Here is a 14,004-nt window from a genome sequence, read left to right as displayed (position 1 = left end):
TTCCGGGAAGCCTGTACCTCTCAAGTACCTCAGCCTATGGGGAAAGAGAGAAGGGACAAGCGGCTGGGAATTAGGATAAAAAGGAGGCTGCGCCCTCCAAAAATTTGAGAGCCCCCAGGGGAATGCCCCATGGCCTCTCCCTTTATTCGAATAAAGAAAAAGGACTCCTCTGTCTCCTTTTTGGACAGAAACCTCTAGTGTTTGTGGATTAATTTTCCTGACAGTATGTTCACAGATGACCCAGAAAAGAGATCAATGGTACAATGAGAAAATTGTCTTATAAGAACATTATTTGGCAGACTAAAAATGAATGCAGATTGTAGGAAACTGTAGAAGGACCTGAAAAGACTTTAAGATGGATCATGTAAAGCAATGCACATAAGCAAGCAAAAAACCCCTAGTTTCACATGAAGATTCATGACCTCTTGACCATTACTATACAGAAACAAGACTTGAGGATCAAAATAGAAAGTTCTTTGAAAACATCAGTTCAGCGCTCAGCAGTGATCAGAAGTCATCTGGAGAGTTAGGAATTGTCAGGAAAGAAAGGAGAACAAAAAAGGAAATATCATTGTGCTACTGCATAAACCCATCATTTGCTCCAACCTTGAATACTGTGTGCAGTTCTCATTCCCTGGAGTGGACCTGGAAAGGAGTCAAAGCAGGGCTGGCAAGATAACTGGTAGATATGTAATAGGAAAACATGGACAGACAGGTGTTCAAGTGAAGCATAAACTTTAAAGAATTTAAGATATTAGAAAAGCTAAGACCTTAATTAAAATTAATTTTTGCTAAATCAAATAAAAACCTAATCCTTGCTAAATTTAATTAAAATAGAGAGGCACTACTAGAATTAGGAACTAATAATTAGCTGATAACTGATTGTCTGTCAACCTTATGTTTGTTCAACTGGGCTTGTAATGAGAAATGAAGAAATTCAAGAACATAAGACAATTTCAAACCAGAAACCAATTGGAAACATGAAACTAGGAGCCTGGCTAGGGGTTCATTTATCACTTTGTATTGAAAAGGTAGAAAGGTCAGAATGAGGAAGAGCCATATCCCTTCCTCCCTTATATGAGCCCTCCCCATAAGGAGACCACTGACTCATTTAAAGGAACAAACTGCGCATGCTTAATTGCTTGTTCTTAATTAGCATAGGAAGTGGGGAGTGGGTGGTAACTGGGTTATGAATTTGCATTTATATTTAATATCTCAGTAAATAAAAAGTTTGTAATCACCTGTATTCGGGGCCGTGTGTATTAAGGGGTGTTATAAATGCAAAGGCAAATTTAGGTTAAATAAAAAGAGAAATTTATTATAAAACAATTTCAATAAAGAACAAACAACGAGAATAACCACAATAAAATGGGCAGCGCAGCGCTGGGTGGACAGGGTCTATACCCAAAGGTATAGGTGTTCCCAAATCCACGATCGAGGGTTCTCTGGCCGGGGTTTTTATAGGGATTTTGTGTCCTGAGGCCAAATTCCAATCAGGTACCATTCACCAAAGGTCCTTGATTGTTGGATGAATGGATTTCCTGGCAGTGGAGAATAGAGTTAATAGATGTCCAGGCAGAGTCTCCTCATATGTAAAGAGGTTCTGAATGTTCCTTGATTTCATTTTGGTTCAGGCCATCAGGATGGAGTGGTTGGATCCGGGTTGGAGCCGATGAATATCTCGGCTGGGCTTTTCCCTTTGTCCAGTCTGATTGCTTCCCCAATGGTGGTCTGCAAGGCGGGGTGTTCAGGTCCGGCGATGAGTATCTTGTCCAGCTCGTTCCTTTGTCAGCCTGATGGCCCATGTCTTGCTTATTCTTTTTGGTTGATGGGCGCCGGCTAGGTGCCGGCTAGCTTTGTTATCTCCTGAATGGGAATTCGCGACTAGATCTGGGGAAGGACTTTTTGGCCACACTGTATTTTCTATTTTATATTATTATTATAGCTACAAATATATTTATTTAGACCTTTACGAATTTTTATTCATAAGTTTATCTATTACAGGGGTGACCCTGCACATCGGCCCAGCACTACCAATAAACATACACTCTGTAATCCTAATCGGTTAAAGAGTCTTTGTCCGTTATAGTTGGATACTGATACTAGATCATATCCATATTTTGGTAAATCAAAAGGCAGGCCCTGGGAAATGTTAGGCCTTGTGCTCACTAGATCATGTGAAACTGCACCTGTGTAGTCAGTACATGATAAATGATATAATTGTTAAATGTGATTAGATATGATTATTTAAAGAATGGTGAGAAACTATGTTAGAGGTTTGAGGGGGATCACGAGAAATCCATGATTGGATGAAATCGATGTATATAATAGAACAATATAAGTTTAATAATTAATATGTAAGTTATATAACGATAGAGTATAAAACATGTTCAGCTCAAAAGCAAGTCGGGTCAGATTCAGGTATGTGTACCCTTGACGCCCAGAGCTCTTTAATAAAAGCACCTACATATAATCATTCTGTGATTATGTGTTTCCAAATGCTAACAAAGGGACTTTTCAGATTGAGAGAGAGACCCCATTAATGACACTTATGGTCAATACCTCACTGTATTTACAAAGCCGTGAGTGGTCTGGAGTCTAGACTGTCTTTCAGCACAAAAACTAGGGGCCATCAAAGTAAAGCCAAGAAGTGGCAATACTTTCAACTTCAGAACACACAAAAAGCAGTGATTTTTGTCATAAAAAGTCCATAAGCCCCGTGGGACAGAAAGTGCTTAGCTGTGTTGAAGGGAAAATGAAACAAATGCTTGGTAGACAGTCACAGGGTGGTGCAGGTAAAGTGCTCCTGGCTCACTGAAGGCAGCCCAAGGCCAGGAAGGTAGTCAGGAGAGGTCTTATAGATGCTTTTCTTGTCTTTGCTCTTCAGCATTTACTTCTGGTTAGTGCTGAGCACAGGATACTGACCCAGATGGAGCCTTCGTCTCAATCTGGGGGGTTACTGCTGTAATACATGTTGGTATAATTCGCATTTTATTGTACACATATAAAATCAAGCATAAAAGAGTGTTTTGTGTAAAAAACACAAGCAGCTTGAGATTGCAAAAGCAGCTGCTGGAAAACCAGGAATTTGCAAGAGAAGGATCCAACAATTAAGACAACACCGAGAAGAGGTGGGTCCACCCAAGCAAACTAAGTGCTCTAACTACCCAGTGATTAACGCCTGATACCGATCTGATCTGATTCTCCAGGACCATGCATCTCGATGTTGGTTTCCCAAAAAAAACTACTCAAACTTCATCTTCTCAGAAAGAACTCACCACGATTCTACATCTCAAAGCCTGCTTCCCGAAAAAATGACTCAAACTTCATCTCCTCAGAAAACTCATCAGCAGTCCAGCAGCAGAAATATGAATATGTAACAACACAAGAAAAAGAAAGAAACTGAAGCTGCATAGCCTCAAGCTGAAAAAACTGTATAAAACTCAGCTCTCCAAAAGACAGTTTGTGAACTTGGGGGTATCAGTGCAATAGAGGCTGGTTCAGAGTTCACCCGACGTCGACCCCGGGCCCGGCATTGCCTTTAATTGTGGCTGTCCCGAAATTTGATTTTGCAAATTTTTCAACAAAAATTGTTATTGATAAAATTTGATTGATTGATTTATAATACTGCTATGAGGTCCTCCCTGCTTGGAATGTCAAATGATGACCTGTGCTGTGAAGGATGCAGACAGATTGCATAATGGTTTCTTACCAAGCAGAATATAAAAAGATTTATTTGAAACTGCTTATACAGCCTTTGGGTCTGGAAAAAAAGCTCAGCTCACTGTTCTCTTATTTAGTTTTACATATACTCCAGATAAATTACTTGTCCAATATAATATGACACAACGTGGTATTTAAGATTCATTACTAAAAGTCCTGAGACAGTCAACTTCTCATGAATACAAACAGCAATAATTTATCTTTTTGTCCCATCTCTAGAGCTATGACTCTCCTCCCAGCTCATGTTTTCTGCTGCTGGCCAGTAAAGTGGAGGAAAATTAATAAAGAAAGTAAAATACATCATGTTTTCTTTCTTGTCTTTCTTTTCTTCTGCATGATTAAATCACTTCTTTTTCATTCTGCAGACAAAGAAATGGAGGTTGAAATTTCAGGTCATTAACTGGGAGCATCACCTGCTAAGAATTCCATTCTGTGAGCCATCTACCCTTCATTGTTTCAATTACAACAGGTAATGAGCAGAAGAGAAGCAGGGGAAATAGATCTGAACAGCACAGAGGATACCATTCATCAGCTCTTGATATGTAAGGCTGATGGCAAATTTGTTTAGGATGTTTGTCAGCTGACTCAGAAGCATGTGGTACTGTCACATTTTACTGCATAAAAATATGTGATAAAATAAAATTAGATTAAATTAAAATTAAAATAAAGTAAAATAAAATAAAATAAAATAATTTTAAAAATCAATTTTGCAGCTGAATAAGAGCTGTAATTATAATTTTCATACAGATTTTGTGTTTAGTAATGTGTTCAATAATGACTTAAAATAATATATGTTTTACTACAAATTATCAGGATGATACATTTATGCATCATAGCTGGATCTCAGTCTTACTGAGATAATCTAAATTTATTTATCTAAGAAGCAGCAGGATCAGGATTTTGTTCATAAGATAATTTTGTGGTCTTCCAAGTCCTGCAGATCTGGGAACGTTCTGGGACCTGATTCAAAGATAACTGAGACCCATGAAGTTCTTTCTATTGATGGTAAAGGACATTGGATGACAGTCTGTTCTCACAACACTGCCTCTGAGGAGCTCAGCAAGATGCAGCAAAGGACTTATATGTTTCAGGACAGGAATATTATTTTCATAGTGTATTGATGACTCATCTAGATCTGCAGTACTGAAACCTTTTATTTTGTATTACCTTTAATATCCCATAAAGAATTAATTCTTAATTTTGTTTTTCAAAAATATACTGAGAAATCAGTGGAATTACCTGATATTCCAGGTTTTTTCCCCTGGAATATTAAACTTATTCATCAGACTCAGTTTATGTTACATTCATATTGCTGCCATATGTCATTTAAAGCAAAATTAAGGTCTACTCTTCTGAAATGCAGAGTTGCTTTCAATGGTATCAAGTAGCTTTTTTTTACCACATATGTGAGAAAGATGTGTATACAAATACATATGTATATGTATATGTATATAAAATCATACTAGAAAAATGCTCCTCTGATTATGCAATACTAACAAGTAAAGTTGATTTGCTTATTGCTGCTTTTTCTTTTTCCCCCTGTAACTCAGAATAAGTAGCAGTAGAATAACTATTTAAAAACTATATTTTCATTACTAATGATACAGGAAAGAAGGTATGGAAATATCCGTGACAGGGAGAATTTCTAAGACACCCCAACAACATATGTGCTAGCAAATGAAAAAGACCGAGGACCATTTTCCAGCACTGAGTCCAGCTGGCATGGAGCAGCCCTTATTGTATTCCAAATCTTGAAATGTGCCTGAAAGCAGTTCTGGAAGAATATGTTCATCTGGGTAGTCCAGATGAAAAAGCTGCCTGAATACCTTTGTCACTGTTCTATAGTGTGGGTGCCTGTGCTCCTGTGTTTGTGTCCTTCCCTGTCATTTGTCATTTTTTAAGGTAGTTCTGTTAGTCACAGTGTACAGGGAAAAGGAAGTAATGGCCACATGGGTTCAAACCAGGGGACAAATCAGCAAATCAGAGAAATTACTTAGCATTCAGGTTTATGCCCCTGAAACAGGTTTAGATAAGCAAGTTGAGCACAGCCATGGTCACAGCTGGTATTGAGTTACTGGTACCACTGACCTGGGGCTTGAGTGTCATAGATGGATAGAATATAAAAGTATAGAATGGTTTGGAAGAGACCTTAAAGATCATCTAGTTCCATAGGCATGACACCTTTTACTAGACCAGGTTTCTCAAAGCCCCACCTAGCCTGGCTTTGAACACTTCCAGGGATGGGGTACCCACAATTTCTCTGAGCAATCTGCCGCCCCTGCCATGGGCAGGGACACCTTTTACTAGACCAGGTTTCTCAAAGCCCCACCTAGCTTGGCTTTGAACACTTCCAGGGATGGGGTACCCACAATTTCTCTGAGCAATCTGTTCCTCACCACCCTCACAGTGAAGAATTTCTTCCTAACATCTAATCTAAATCTTTTCTCTTTAGTTTAAAACCATTTCCCCTTGTCCTATCATTATCTGCCTGTGTAAAAATGTTGCTCTCCCTCTTTTTTTATAATCCTGGGCCTTATGGGGATGTCCTGTAGTAGAGGCTGGAATCAGTGAACACTACAAGGTTCAGCCTGATCAATACAAAGTGTCTCATGTTCACAGAAATCCCCACAAGTTTCCTCCAGTTCAAACTGGGACTACCAAGCTATTTCTGAAGTGCACAGGTTTAAACCAATAATGATGTATGAATGTGTGGGTGACAGTAGGCTCTGGGGGACTTCAGAATGTGGTGAGGCAAAAGGCTTGAATATATGGCTGCTCCAGTCCATCCTGTCCTGTGGACTCTTGTGACATAGTCCTAGCCTGTTGGTATACTTTATCATGTCAGTAGGAATTCCTTCCTGGAAGGCACTAGGAGGCAGGCAGGCAGTGCACCAAAGATGCTCTTTCTACTATTATTTGGGAGGGACCTTCAAGTGGCTCTTCAATTTTAAACTTGTTCTTCACACTCTTGCATGTTATATCCCACTGTCTCCACAATCTGCCTGCATCACTGTGAAAGATACTTTACTGTTCATACCCAGCATCCAGTCTTCAAATAGATTTTATTTACAGAAGTTGCCTGAGGAAGACTCTAATTTATAGCTATGGATTCTTTCCACACCTATGTATAACTAATTAAGAAATTCTTTATTGCCCAGTTAGTTTATAGATAGTATGCATATCTATTCTGTGCTTTAATCAAATAATTGAATCATCTCTTAGACTTCTATGTATAAATTAAACACACTGAATTCTTTATACCTTTTTCTTTAATGAATTTCAGCTTTGTCAATGTTTTAATTTTTTCAATATCAGCAGAAAAGGGAAGGTGACCTGCACATTGCAATGGTGCTGGTCCCTGTTTCCCCATACTTTGTGCTTCTTCTGTATCCCTTCGTATTAATGCACTGCAGGGCTGCAGAATTCCTCTATTCAACAAGATTCCTCTATGCCAACAGATTGTAATGATCTGGTACATAGTGATCCCTAATTTCCTTTGATGTTTCTTTTTACAGGGAATATGGTTTGCAGTTACATAAACTTGCATGATTTTCTCCTAGTAAAATGATTTCACAAATGTTTTTTATTAAAACACATTTATTTCACAAACATAGCTATTCAATTCAGTTTGCCTCCACATTCTTTATTGCTTTGCTGGCCTTTCTGTATGCTCTTCTTTTATTTGCAAGTTTTATTTACCTCTAGACCATCAATACAACTATTAAACTATGGGAGTAACAGTCCCCTGGGAATTCTGCTGGCAATATTTCCAGATTAAGTCCCGCTTGTAAACAGATCACCTGATCTGTCATATTGCTCCCAAAACTGAATTTGGAATGACTAGAGCAGCCTGAGGTAAGGCAAATTCCAGGTTAAGTCTGGCATAAGGGACTGCCTCAGGTTCCCCTTTTTACAAACTGTGTGGATAAGTTTTCTCAGACTTGCCTTGCTCAGGCCACTAGTTCAATGCTATTCCAACAGGCATCATGTCCCCGCATGTCACCACAAGCCCTGGCTCAGGCTGTACCATGTATAGCCTTATCATCACATAATAAAAACACTATTTTCATGGTCTTTCAGTAACCCTGACTTTCCAAAACAGTTAGTAGTCACAGGCTGTCAGACTGCTTTCTGTACTGTGAAGGATGAAAAGCTACAGCAGGAAAAGCCCATTCCTGCAATGATGACCTCACAGACCCCATAGTTTGGCTCTTTTCTGAGCCTACTGCCTCCTTTCTGCTCCCTAGCACAGGTCTTCAGACACAACTTCAGAGCACCTCTCCAGGGAATGTCAGTTGGCTCTCCTGCCCTGGCAGTTCTTCTGGAATGGGACAAAATATGAGATGAAGGTAAAAAAAACCGTATGAGCACAGTTCACCGTGCCCCATGTCTGGGGCCTCATGTATCTTCCCTGATTTTTACCTTAGTAGGCATCTACTAAAGAAAGAGAAGACACTGTATGTCCTAGGAACCATGGTAGAGAAGACTGATCATGCATAGGCAGGGAACAACCTGCCCTGATACCAGAGAAAGGCTGATGGAAGAGGAAGGGACCATCTGTTCTCAGAGCAGGAGGAAATTAAATAAGTTAAACTGATTCAGGAAGTATTTGGTCCCCTGCCTGCTCAAGGCCCTGGTGCTACTGGGTTGACAACAGCCCTTCCACTCTCTGTCTTCCCTTTGCCACCAGAACAATGTCAGACCTGGTTGCAGCCTCCTTGGATGAGTACTACAGGTGGAAGGATGAGTCCTTGGGCAAGCCCCATGAGACACTTCTGAAAATAAACACACCCTACCTATAGATCCTCCTTTTCCAGTTTTCACATATTTTTCTGCGTTTGCATTTCATATACAAATGCCACCATTCAAGAATATGTATGAATCTTGGTGCATGAGATTCTGCTGGAATAGCCAGCTATGGTTGAGAGGTTGTGTTTAGCACTACCCATCACCACTGCGATAGTTGTGGTCTAGGTCTACAACAGACCTAATTTAACCAACTATGAGTGCATGTCTTAAACCCAAGAAGATTTTTTGTTTCTATTTCCCATATTTCAGTCTAGAAACAAGGATTTCCAGGGTCATCTTCTGTCTCATAAATTCAGGTATAGAAGTATTCTTTAGAAACAAAAGAAGTTATTTATTTCTTCTAATTTAGTTAGTTGCAACAAATTAGTTTTCATAGGAAGAATCAGATACGAAGCAGACAGCTAAGGTTTGCTCTACAGTAAAACCATCCCAGCCCTGGCAAACCCCCTCTAAAATGCACAGCAAGCCAGCAGCTGGGTTACCTTCCAGTGCTTCCAGGACTCAAGGTTTGCTCCTACCGTTCTCTTGTAGATGATATTGCAGAAGAAAGTGCCTGTTGTTCCTAAATCTAACAGAGAAAAGACTCTGTATTTTTGGCTTGCTAATAATAAACCCAGCAGCTGATCTACAGCTGTGTGCAGATTCTAATAATCCATCATCTCTATGTGCCTCTTCATGTGTTCAAAGGAACACTTACCTGCACTGATCCCACACGTGTGGCAAAATCCATTCTTTTACACCTGTGACTGCAGGCACAGGGTGACAAACCATTTGCTCTTCACATGGTATATAACTCCCACTAAAAAAAAAAAAAGTGCCCACTATATTCCTTCTTTCATTGGTTTTGCAGAAGCAGCAGTGAATCATGCAAGAAATTGTCATTTCTACTTCAAATGGAGCTGCCATCCAAAAAAATTATTTCTTGAACCTAAGTAGTGAAGCACATGATGTCATCTAATCATAGAAAAAAAACAGTGTTGCATGCCTGATGCTGTGAATTCAGTAGGCTTGCTGTTGCAGCCATGCCTGTGGATAATTGCTGACTGGAAATGTTGTCATCAGTTGGCCCTGATAACATCGAACCATAGAATTAGTTAGGTGGGAAAAAATTCCCATGATTGAGTTCAAACATTAATCCAGCACTGCCAAGTCCACCACATAACTGTCCATAAGTGCCACATCTACACATAATACAGGTCTTTTGTCATATTCCAAAATGTACTTTGGACTGGACCAATGTTTCTATAACATTTTGTAGATGTGACCTCATTCAGGGTCCACCTGTCTCCCTGGGAATTGTTTGTGTAAGCTACATGATTATTCATCTCCAGCTAAGGACCAGAGAACTACCAACTGGTTTCCACCAGAAAGCAGTTTCTCCTGATCAGGATGTGAGGACTTGAACTGGTGACACTGTATGAAAGTAAGCAAATGCACACTCATCAGTTTAAAGAAACTCATCCATTATCAGTAACCTTGCAACTAATCTAACTATTTTAAAAATAACTTAGCTTCTCTAGTCCTTTGGCACCTTTGGAATTTCTTTGCATAGTAGTTTTGGGTTTGTAATTGGCATTGAGAAACAAGAAGCTAAAACATGTCTCTCACTGTTATGATGACCATGCTAATGTTAAGATCTTAGGATAAAGGAGAAAGAGTTCATTGCCCAAAAATGTATTGCAAGTGACCTTTCTTATGGCTGTGTACTGTAAAGAGGAAAATGAGATAATATGGTGAGATTTAAGGGAATATGAAGGCAAAGGATTGACTGGGGTCAAAGAAAAAGTGTTGAGCTGGCATCAGAGGAGTGAGTGTTCTGCGATTCAAATGTGATCTTATATCATCTTATACAAATGTTCTAATACTTCCCCATCTTTACTCAAAATACTTCATTGAGTGCTATTTTCAGTCACATCAACATGTTATTTTAAAGCTACATCACTCTGGCAGCATATCTTTTTAATCCCTTCTAGCAATACATTATTCTTTTTTATCTCTTCTTTGTCTGCTTCTCTGGATCTGTGTCCTTTTAAAGACTTCTTATCATTGTCCCCTCAGCAATTTGTATGCTGTACTAAGGAACTTTACTCTGTTCCTGTCACTTCAGGAGAGAAAAAGGTCTGTGATGCCTTTTAAAATCTTCAGGATCCATAAATTATTTCATGGACCATAAGGTCTTTGAGACTAAGTTGCTGAAATTTCAGCATTCTGCCTTTAAAGTTTAACTAAAATTGGTATCTCTGTGTTAATTTTGTGTGGTTTACACCAACATCCATCTGTTGCTTAGATGACCTACAGTGCTTTTCCCAAGACAAAGGTTAATCTAGTGCTCTGAGCAGGTAATAAGATACATTCATGTGTCATTTTGGTGCTGTGAACCAGAGTACTGGGACATCTGGTATGCTGCTTTCAGTCTCAGCTGCTGAGCACTGACAAGTGAGACAGGTCTGGCAGCAGTTTTCAGCTTCATGTGAAATGGACTGCAGCTGAGGCAGGAGATCCGTCAGACTATGCTTGGGGTAAAGAGCCATCCATGAACAGGATACTCTGCAAAAAATTATCTACCTGGGCTCAGATTCTTATTGTTAGCCCCCAGTTAAAAGCAGGATTGTTTCAAGGTCTCACCAATGGCCCTGGCTCTCTGGTTATATGTAGGAGCTTAGAGAAATTAGTGATCTCAGACCTTTAAAAATTCTAGCCATAACTGACAGAGTCACACAAACAAAAATTTTTGCATCCAAAGTGGAGGGACCATCAAATAGTTGCCGTTCCTCCAACCACTCCATGGCATACAACTTCCTGTGGCAGCTACAGAATTACTTCAAAGATGATACTGTAGGACAAAAATGTGGCCATATGTCAAGGCTGAAGGTGGAACAAGGTAAGGCATGCATTATACCTTTATTTGGGGAAAAACTTGTGAGTGACTTCTGCTCTTTATAGTACTGGCCACATCCTGAATTTGTGTATGAGTGCAAAAATTTAAAAATACTTGTGTGTGTATGTTTGAAGGTCATCTCTGACACAGAGTTCTGTGATTCAGAATTGCCAGATGCAAATCTCTTTTAGTCAGTAATTAGCAATACATGAATGTGAATACCCTGAACGTAAAAAGCTTCTCCTGAGGACTTCCAGTGCTGTGCAGACTTAAAAATCAGACAGCCAACCATATTCTCCATGGATATTGTTTACCTCACTCAGTCTCAAAAGCTATCACTGTGATACAATGGCTATTCATTTACTCAGATATCCTTTGCATTTACCTGACTTTATCATGTCTGTTGGATGGAGGTCACTTCAAGAATGTTGTTTATCTAAGTCAGTAAAAGATATTAGCATTGCCAGATGGACTTCAACACCAAGAAGAAAGTAATTTCAAAGGATGTGTCAAAAGGAATGTAGGAATTACACATATACCTCTATAAGTTTTAATATTCCAGGAGCGAACAATTTCTTAATTCTTGCTGTTTGTTGCTGAAAATGCCTTTCTTCTGAATATCCTTCTAAACATAAATAATGTTGTCACTTTGGAGGATGAAAGGAGGCAAACAGAAAATGAACAGTCAAAGGTTCCCAGTGAGATACTAGTAAGCATCAGGACAACTCAGGCAAAAGAGGGAGAGATTAATTTCAGCAGGGAGTTTGCCTGCTGAAAAAGTGTGTGTTTGCAAGTTTACAAAGAATTAGCTAAATATAACTCAACTTGGTTCTAGGAAGGAGGCTGTGTCCCGTGCTGTAAATTAAATCAATGGAGCCTACCAAGTCAACCTAGGTAAATACCTTCTTCAAAAGAATTCCAGGCCTAGAGGCTGGCCTAATCCTGAGTATATCAGCAGGATACATGAACCCTAAGATTTGAATGCCACCAATAACAACTTATCTTCAGACCTGCAGAGGAAGGCAAAAAAGGAGCAGTAGAGGACAAATCATGCATCAGGAAGAATAAAATAAAATCTTCACAACTCCAGTGGAAGCCCTGAGGCATGGAATTATAATGCAAATTGACAGTGATCTAACCTATTTTCTCACACACTTGGGGATACTGACGCACCAGATGCCCAGGGACTCATAATATAACCTTAATTTTCTCTCCTCAGGCATTTTCCTGTATTATTGTTGTACAATTATGCCCATAAACTTCTCAGGCTCCTTGCTACCTGACTGCAAGCTATTCCTTCCAGTGCTCAGGAGAGTATTAAAATGCTTCCTTCATCATATACCCGGAAGCCTTTAGGTTTCCAGTGCAGATGTATTCAGGATTACTCACTGTACTTCCATTTGATGATTTGATGAAGTCAATATCCCTGTCTGACATTTACTTCTCAAATATATTTATAAAGTTTTATCATGGCCCTAATCAGTCTTTGCTGAGTTGTACTAAACAAGAAAAAGATATTTTAATTTTCCTATAAAGATATGACTTTTGTTCCCCTAATCATTCTAGAAATGCTTCTGTGCACTTGTTCAATGTAAGTAACATTTTCTATCACTTGGTATTAAAATTCTGCTGGTTTTAAATGGAAGTAAACAATACACATGAACTTTTTGCTGAACCACAGGTAACTCCTTTTTTGCAAACTCAGTAAAAACAAGAAAACCACTAGCCAATATTATCCTAAGGAAAAAAAAGAGAAAAAAACTTCCCAAAAAACAACTTCCTTCCAGCCCCAATATGAAATTGGTACTGCAATGGGAGTTCAATCTCCAGCTAGCAGCAGATGCTTTTCTACAACAAGAATCTGCGATGCCCTTCATCAGCTGCACCCTGCTCCACACGGAGCTGAGGGCTGCTGCCAGACCTGAGCTTTGAATGCTGTCCTGTGTCAGTAATAAATGGCTGAGCCTGAAAGCAGCTCTCCAGCTGAATATGTGGAAGTATCTGCCAAAGGTCAGTCTGCTTTTGATACCCAGATGCCTCTCTGATTTGAAAGTCATGGCATCAGTCTAGGATGTCTTTATGTACTGTAAGTGGATCAAACAGACCTGCTGTCTTTGACGACAGGAGACCTTGTCTGGGAGATGGCAGGTGAGTTCAGTTTGACTCCTGCACTTGGCAAACTGGTGAGAAGGTATAATAATTAACAAAGTTAATAGGTATGTTTCTATTATTTAAAATACTAAGGAACAGAAATTTATTAGGAATGTGTAAAGAGACATCATGGACTAAATTTGATCTTTTTTTTGTCAGTCAAGGAATATGTGGATAATGATAGTATAGATACAGGGGAAGTCTCTCCTGCAAGATGTTTTACTACTTGTTTTCCTTCAAGACTTGGGTTCAAGCCATCCAGAATCCATACTGGATGAACAAAATAACTTGCTTGCTGAGGAAGCCTGTGTATGAAAAAGAAGAATTCACTCTATCACTTCAGCTTTTTCACCCTGTGTCCTAGTTTAGGGCAAATCAGGAAGGAAAACTCCAAATGAGAAATGCCCCTCCCCACTAACTGCTCTGGGAAAGGGAAAAAAAAA

Source organism: Parus major, chromosome 2 (assembly GCF_001522545.3).
Source record: "Parus major isolate Abel chromosome 2, Parus_major1.1, whole genome shotgun sequence".
NCBI lineage: Eukaryota > Metazoa > Chordata > Aves > Passeriformes > Paridae > Parus > Parus major.
This window is presented reverse-complemented; position numbering follows the sequence as displayed.